The following is an 8,005-nucleotide window of genomic DNA, read 5'->3' as shown; positions in this document are numbered from 1 at the left end:
ATCACATGAAAGTGTGAAACAGAGGACCTGATCTGTACCTTAAGAGGGTTGCAACTTTCTGTAAGTAAACAGAGGACCTGATCTGTACCTTAAGAGGGTTGCAACTTTCTGTAAGTAAACAGAGGACCTGATCTGTACCTTAAGAGGGTTGCAACTTTCTGTAGGTTGGACAGAGGCTGCAGCCAAATTAGTTTTTTTTTTTTTTGTTGTTGTTGTTGTTTTTTTTTATGGAGATTTAGGGTGAGTCAAACCTTGCATTTGCAGCAGACTGAGAGTGTCTGCATTTGCCAGTATTCAGTTGCTTTGATATAATTTATTAAGCTGCAGGTAACATGTAAATCTCTCATTCCCCACAGTCCTCACTTGCTAGGAATATCAGCTTGTTAAAGTATTGTGTTCCTCTTAATGAGTTCAAGAACTAGTGCAGAAAACTAACTAGCGTAACTGTCACAATGATTCTACCCTTAAAGACCAGCTAAAAGTTTTAAATTATATGTAATCTGAAAGCCTCATAGGAGAACTCTGCAATTTGCAGGCGAAAAAGTAGCACTGAATAGCATTTATTTTTTAATACTTTTTGTTAACATTAAGTGACAAAGAACTCTGATTCAAATGTAGGATGAGCAGCCACATAACTGTATCACAGTGTGTGTGTATTAATACAGGCTCTGGGCCTGTGAGTGTTGAAGCAGTGTTAACTATGTATTCGAATTGTAGCACAAAGTACTAGTGCTCGAGAGGTAATAGTGAAGGATACTGATTTACAGCACAAGATTTATCTGAGTGTCATCCATGCCGGGCTAAACTGCTTGCTTATTACTGTGGTCTCCTTGTTTAGAGCAATTCTCTTAAAAAGCTTCTTAATTCAATTAAGCTATCATGATTAATATGTTTTCCATTATCTTACACTGCACTCCAGTCCTGTTTTACGGATCAGTCCTAGTCATTCAGCAGAGGGAGCAAATTAGGAGCCACGATGTTATCTTTCCTTCTCTTAGGGAGCACGTACTTAGTCATTTTAGGAGTCTCTTTGTGACTTGTTCTTCCTCTGTTGGTGAATTAAATGGTACTTGCCAAATATGAGGTAGGTCATAAATACACAGTAGAGAATCAAAAGTGGAGAAAAATGAAATTCAACATAATGTTGTTGAACCAGAAGAAAAATAACTGAAACACAAACAGCATTTATATAGAGAGAAGCTGCCAGGATTAATAAATGTACTGTGGATTCCTGACCTGCATTAGAAATAGCGTGACCAGCAGGATCAGGGAGGTAACCATCCCCCTCTACTCAGCACTGGTGAGACCGCACCTCGAATATTGTGTTCAGTTTTGGGCTCCTCACTACAAGAAAGACATTGAGGCCCTGGAATGTGTCCAGAGAAGGGCAACAAAGCTGGTGAGGGGTCTGGAGCACAAGTCTTATGAGGAGCGTCTGAGGGAGCTGGGATTGTTTAGTCTGGAGAAGAGGAGGCTCAGGGGAGACCTCACTGCACTCTACAACTTCCTGGAGGGAGGTTGTGATGACAAGGGGTTTGGCCTCTTCTCCCAGGCAACAAACAGGACCCGAGGAAATGGCCACAAGTTGTGCCAGAGGAGATTGAGATTAGACATAAGGAAAAACTTTTTCTCTCACGGAGTGGTCAGGCACTGGAATGGCCTGCCCAGGGGGCTGGTGGAGTCATTGTCCCTGGCACTGTTCAAGTGGTGTCTGAATGAGGAGCTATGAGATATGGTTTAGTGGCTTGTGGTAGCAATGGTAATGGGAGGACGGTTGGACTAGATGATCTTGTAGGTCCTTTCCAACCTTGTGATTCTATGATTATATGATTCCAGTCTTGTCTGAACTGGAGCAATAAATTGGTAGGAAGAAGTTCAGACTGTTACCACCAGAATCATGCTGTGTGTATCACCATTTCACTATAGAAGTGCTTCCTCCCAGAAATATTTTCTTGTTACTTAATACTTGGAAAAAGGAAACAAACAAACAGAAGCCCAACTAAAAGTGCACAAATAAAAAATCCCTAAAAAACAGCCTCTGTTGTAGAAGCTACTATGCAATGGACAGTTAACACATCTACAATACCCATTCATCTTGGCCTCTTCTTGAAAAACATTATGTCAAGATAATGGCTTTGATGTCACCCATTCCTGTGCCATGTGTGGCACGGACTCCATGGTTCCCCATGGCCCTTCTGTACATTCAAATGTGCAAAGGAACAGATACTGCTCACAAAAGACTATTGAATTTCAAGGCATATCACTCTACACAGTCACTTTTCTTTTTGCAAATAGAACATAAAATATTGAGTTCCTTTATGCTATGAGGTGGTAAGATGTCATCTTTGAAAAGAAACACTGTAAGAGGGGTTTTGAATCATACAATAAAAAGAAAAACAAAGAAGAAAAGTACTATATCTATAAAAGTAATTTTATACTTGTTCTATGTTCTCTCGGGAAGTAAAATGCCTTTGAGCTGAAATCTTCTAAGTTGTTTCAACTTAAGGTGAGCTGGTTCAGATGCTCAGAAGGTAGAGGAACCCCAAAATGGGTCTCATAATGGAAAAGCTAGCCGGTCCTCAAATTCTGCAGTACACATACATAGGTACTTCTGAAGGAAAGAGAAAGGTATTTGAAAGATTTTTTTTTTCAGAAGAAAGTTTTGCTCTTTTGAAAATGAATACTAAAGACTTTTCTAAATTCCAGCATCCACTGCAGGTTCCCATCTAACTAGCTTATTAAATTAATGTATCTGATTGCTAATTAAACAGTTGGAGAAATGCTTTTGAAAGAGAAGCTAGTTTGAAAATGCAGAGGGAAAACATAATAGGTGAGTTACACAGTACCTGTGAAAACTTGATAGTTCAGACTCAATCTTCTGGTATATTTCCGTTTATTGTGGGCAGGTGTTATGTGACCTCCAAGCACAGCTGTACTCATTACGCTGGTTATAAAATGGAGAAGTTGTGAGTCATTATACAACAGACAGAAAAATTAGATTCAATCTTGGAGAAATTATTGCTTTTATGAAAAAGTGGATGTGATTATTAGAATCAAGGTGTCGGGGAAAGTGTCAGATTGAATCATATTATTCCTAATAAATACCTTGTCAAACAAGTCTAGATATTTTTTCCCTACTTAAATCCTGGCCTAATTTTTTCTTCAATGTTTATTGTGGCTTTATGAGCACTGCAGGATAATCCTAGAATTTTAGCATATATTGTTCAATGCTGAACAGCTTTGCCCTGTTAGCTAGGACGTGGGGAATCACTTTTGTTTGTGTGATGTTGTGATCTCTAACTTTCACTGTCCTAACACTAAGTGATAGAGAAATAATTTGTCTTAATGGGTATAGTTTAAATTCCTGAATGCTCTTTTTACAAGAATTTGCAGAAGGTTTAATAAAAACTGCAAGGTCACTTAGTGGTTTGGAATGGTTGCCCTGCATAAATGTGCATTGAATCTTGATGATTTTTATTTATATCAACAAGATTTATTACAATCTTAAGTCAAATTTGAATATAAGTTTTTTTTGTTTGTTTGTTTGTTTTTAGCAGAGTGTTGGAATAAATAAACTCACATTTTGGTCCAATCTATATTTTTCTACTTGCATATTTTACTTACTTATTTATTTTGAAGGTTTCTATGCTAGATGCTTTTTTTTTTTTTTGAAGAAATTTTTGTGATGTCAGGCATCTTCTTTAATCTTTTCCCTTTTGGTTTCAAAGAAAGTACCACCTTCCTCTTACCAGCAACGTGTGTAACAAAGTCTTTCCCTTTTTCATAATAAAAGGAGACACTATGGAGCTAGACTGAGAGTCTAATCAACCTGAATATGATACAACCAATTTTTTCTGAAAGCCTTCTGCTTTCAAGGATATCTTCTATATAGGAGTTTGTGGAGCCACTTGTGGACAAAAGCTTCAATCCTTTTAGCTCCATTCTAACTTTTACAGTATGCTGTATTAAGCAGGATTGAAAGGAATATATGTCATGAAGCATTCCGTATTGGAATGATACAGAGAAGATTAGCATGGCCCCTGTGCTAGGATGACAAACAAATTCATGAAGTATTCCATATTTTTTTTGGAAACCACTTGGGAACAACCAGAGCTGCTGGGAACCAGCAGCATCAGGAACTGCAGCTCCCTGCAGCCATCTCAACTCTGACAGTTTGCTGCATTGTATCTTGATATGGAGTACTTATGGAAAACTGTGACAACATACTAAAAATTTTCCTTGCTTTCATCAGCTTTGAATAGCTGCCATTTAGATGGCTGAAACTGAAGGTTATGCACATATCTAGATTACTATCAAATACCTGTAAGTGTTGAGAAAACAGATATCATACATTCTAAGCAAGCTTATGTAGGAAATATATATGAAAGTGTCATCATTCATAAATTAAAGTATTTTTAAGAGGAGTCATGTTAGAGCAGTAGTCAGGAATTCCTGGAGAATGCAGTTACAACTATCTTCTAGTACTTCTAGATATCAGCAAAAACCAGCTGGGGAGTTATTTTCCTGAGCCATTTTTTTCCAAGCTGAAAAAGCTGAAAAGTTTAACTAGAAAGATCACCTGATTTTCAATGAAAAAAACTTGCATTACTTTTCATTGCTTCTTCAAATGTTTTCTGTGCAGCTTTGCTGATTCCAAAACTAAATGCATTGCCCCACTGTTCCCAGGGATGGCTGTCATACTAACTATGGTTGTAGGCACTGCTGTGTTCAGTCACCCAGGCTGAGATTGTTAAGGATATTAAATATCCTATAAGAGCTGCATCCAGTAGAAGCTGCAACACCCAGTAGACTTCTTGTCAAGGGCTTGGCACTGTCAACCTAAATATCTTACATTAGAAAGTGAAGGGATATAGTTCCACCCAGCTGAAGATATTACAAGAAAGAGGATATTGTGACAGAAAGGTATTGTGCCAGTCTTTTTGCGTCTTCGAACTCTTTATCATTTCTTCTACAAAATTAATCTTATCCCATTTGGTCAGATCCCCACTGAGATTACATAGTTTATGTAATATGCTGATATCCTTTTGTTGGTAAAATACTTCTAATCTAGATAAATCTATTAGATATTTTATTATCAGTGATTTTTCATCAGACTTGAGTTTGCAAGTTTGAGATTCTTAAAGGGAAACAAATAGGAATTAAATCTCTTAGATCTCAGACTGAAAGATGAACTGTGGTTCGAGTCTGAAACAGCATATAGGGACAAATATTTGCCTATGGACTTTCCGAGGCACCTTGGCTAAGGTCCTAAAAAAATGTACTTGCTTAAATGCTGGAAATAGGAACATAAAACTGAGAAAATGCTCCAGGAAAACTCTTTTCAAGCTAATTATTCACTTGCAGATCTGTAGGCAGAGGCAAGTAAAGTTTTGCTAGAAAGTTGCCTTAATTGACACAAATCATTACTGCGCATGAGATATACTGCTGTTTAATTAAGTAGAATGTTTGAATGTCCACCTCTGGATAATGCCAATGGATAAAGGAGTGCTCTGGGGCTCCCTTTGCAGATATCAGCTGGGCAAGCAGACCATGCTGTAGCAGTATTCACTTCTGCCCAAAGCTCACAGGCTGGTGGTATTGCTGCTGTCTGGCTTTTATGTAGCAGCTGTGTAGCTGAAGCACTTACATAGGAGGCAGGAGATTTAAGTTTACCATTACTCTCAGCAGGAGATGACTCTCTTTAGAAAGAACCTTAGCTCCTAGGTCAGACTGTTGTCCTAGGCTGAGTAGAGCCAAGACTAAATTTCATTAAAATGTCTGAGCTGCAGTTCACAGAAGTCAGAACTGAAAACAGATGATCATGAGACCAGAGAAAAAATGCTTGGTCTTATTGATCTGAAAAAAAAAAAAAAAGAAAAGAAAAGATAGTATAGGATATTATATGTTCTCAGACATTAGCTCTTTGAGATTATACTTTGATCAGTAGCCATAGTGGAAATTTGACCTCCTTCCTCTGTCACCCACCTGCCACCTTTGTAATAATCCCAACTGCCGAAACTCCAGAATTTGTTGGCAAATTTCTGGGTGGCCAGCAACCATAGTTCTTGGAGTTAAAGTGCATTTACCCTCATTTGGCATCTGTGTCAGATGAATTCTGGAACAGGAGCAGCTCCATGCTTTCTATAGCTTTGTTCCTACTGTCATTTTGTACTCCAGAGAATATGCTTGCTACTCTCACATGAAACTCACTGCCATTTCATTTCCAATTATAAACTCTAATATTCTGTTTTCAACTAGTTCTATGAGTTTCCCATGAACAATGAGAAACTTAAACTTTTACTATATCAAGTAGGCAATAAAACATGTTACGGTGAGTTAAACTTGAGGCGTATCTCACTGGGATGTAACAAAGTTCAGAGAAAAATGCCAGCAATGTTTTTACAGATGACTATGGAACAACTTATTAACTTAGAAAGTCTTCTTTAATACCATGACACAAGATTCCAGTTTTTTAAAAGTTTATCTCTTTTCAGTTAATTCATGTGCCTCATGGACATTGTCGCAACTAGGTAAATAGCCTTTCCCTCATTCTTTCTAGGGAGGACATTTTACACTTTCAGACCAACACCCCTCTGGGATCTGCCAGTGATAACTGCTCTGAGATCTACTCTTAAGAAGAGGAATATATAGCATACCCAAAGTTGTCCTGCATATGATATTGAAGTGTAGAAAATGTATTGAGGAGTACAAACAAAAACAACTATACCTTTCACAAGGGAAATTAGCAAATTAAATAATTCCATCTGATAAGTTTTCTTTTTTCTTTTTTCTTTTTTTTTTTTTTTTGTGGTTTCTAAACTGTGGAGGTATATTACTTTGGACAGAGCTTTTGTTAAGTAAGAGGAGTATAATGGTTCTTGTTTTTTTTTTTTTTCATTTTTATATTTGATGTAGTTTAAAGGCAGAAAAAGGAATAAATTAAAAACTACTGAGCCTATACTGGGTTGGATAGCCAATATCAGGTTGGATATTAGGAAAAATTAATTCTCAGAAAGAGTGGTGAGGTACTGTAACAGGCTGCCTAGGGAGAAGGTAGAGTCACCAACCCTGGAGGTTTTCAAGAAAAGAGTAAATTTTGCACTGTGTGACATGGTCCAGAGTGGTCACAGGCACATGTTTATGGTTGGACCAGATAATCTTAGTGGTCTTTCCAACCTTAAGGATTCCATGATTCTGTGATTCTAAGCTCAAGTGAGGAAACAAAAATCTGTACCTTTAAGTACTATTTAGAACAATATATTAAGCTGAACTGACAGTACAAGACTTTTGAACACCTTTATTTTCCACAGTAAGGAAAGGTATGTTTGGCATCGCTGATCTTCTGATGTTCTGATGATTTTCTTCATCATCTTCTGATGTTGTCCCACTATTCCGTGGTGGAAAAGAAAAGGAGCATGGAAGATATCTTCTCCTTAAATTCACTGAACTTAAAATGGTCACAGATTTTAATCATGATCAGTTCACATGGATTTAAATTAAAGGAGTAATAGTGTAAAGGTGTAGATTTATTATGAATATCCATTCTCATAAATATTTAACATGCACTGCATAATACACATTTCCATGAACTTTCTTTTCTGTTGATATTGTTTTATACATGCTTACTCCTTTAGCACAGAACAGAGATCTCTCATTTTTTCTCTCAAAGAAGCAGTAAAAAATTTCAAAAAGTCAGGCCTGGCTCTGATGTCCCATCAGCATTTCAGAGTTTTGTTGAACTTCCCACTAAGACAACTTTTGCCATTGTAAAAATCCAGCTGGTGGATTTGATACATCTTCAAAACTCTGAACCATACTGGAAAAGGCAACGCATTATTCTTGAAATCCTTTCCCAAGTCACCTTTCAGATTAAGTGCTGAATTCTCCACCCATATAGTAACTAAACAGGGAAAGAGTTGCAATTGCTGCATCTGATCAGTCATTGTATTTATTTTCTTTCTCTTAATTTCCCCTCTGCTTTGTTAATCTTATCCTATAGGGAGTG

General features: G+C 37.3%; 1 pseudogene; it reads left to right on the top strand.

Moving 5' to 3' along the window:
- The first annotated feature begins 3,984 nt into the window (after positions 1 to 3,984).
- LOC112532229 lies at positions 3,985 to 4,085 on the top strand (annotated as a pseudogene).
- Positions 4,086 to 8,005: the final 3,920 nt, after the last annotated feature.

The sequence above is a fragment of the Gallus gallus genome, chromosome 3 (genome assembly GCF_016699485.2).
Source record: "Gallus gallus isolate bGalGal1 chromosome 3, bGalGal1.mat.broiler.GRCg7b, whole genome shotgun sequence".
NCBI lineage: Eukaryota > Metazoa > Chordata > Aves > Galliformes > Phasianidae > Gallus > Gallus gallus.
This window is presented reverse-complemented; position numbering and strand designations above follow the sequence as displayed.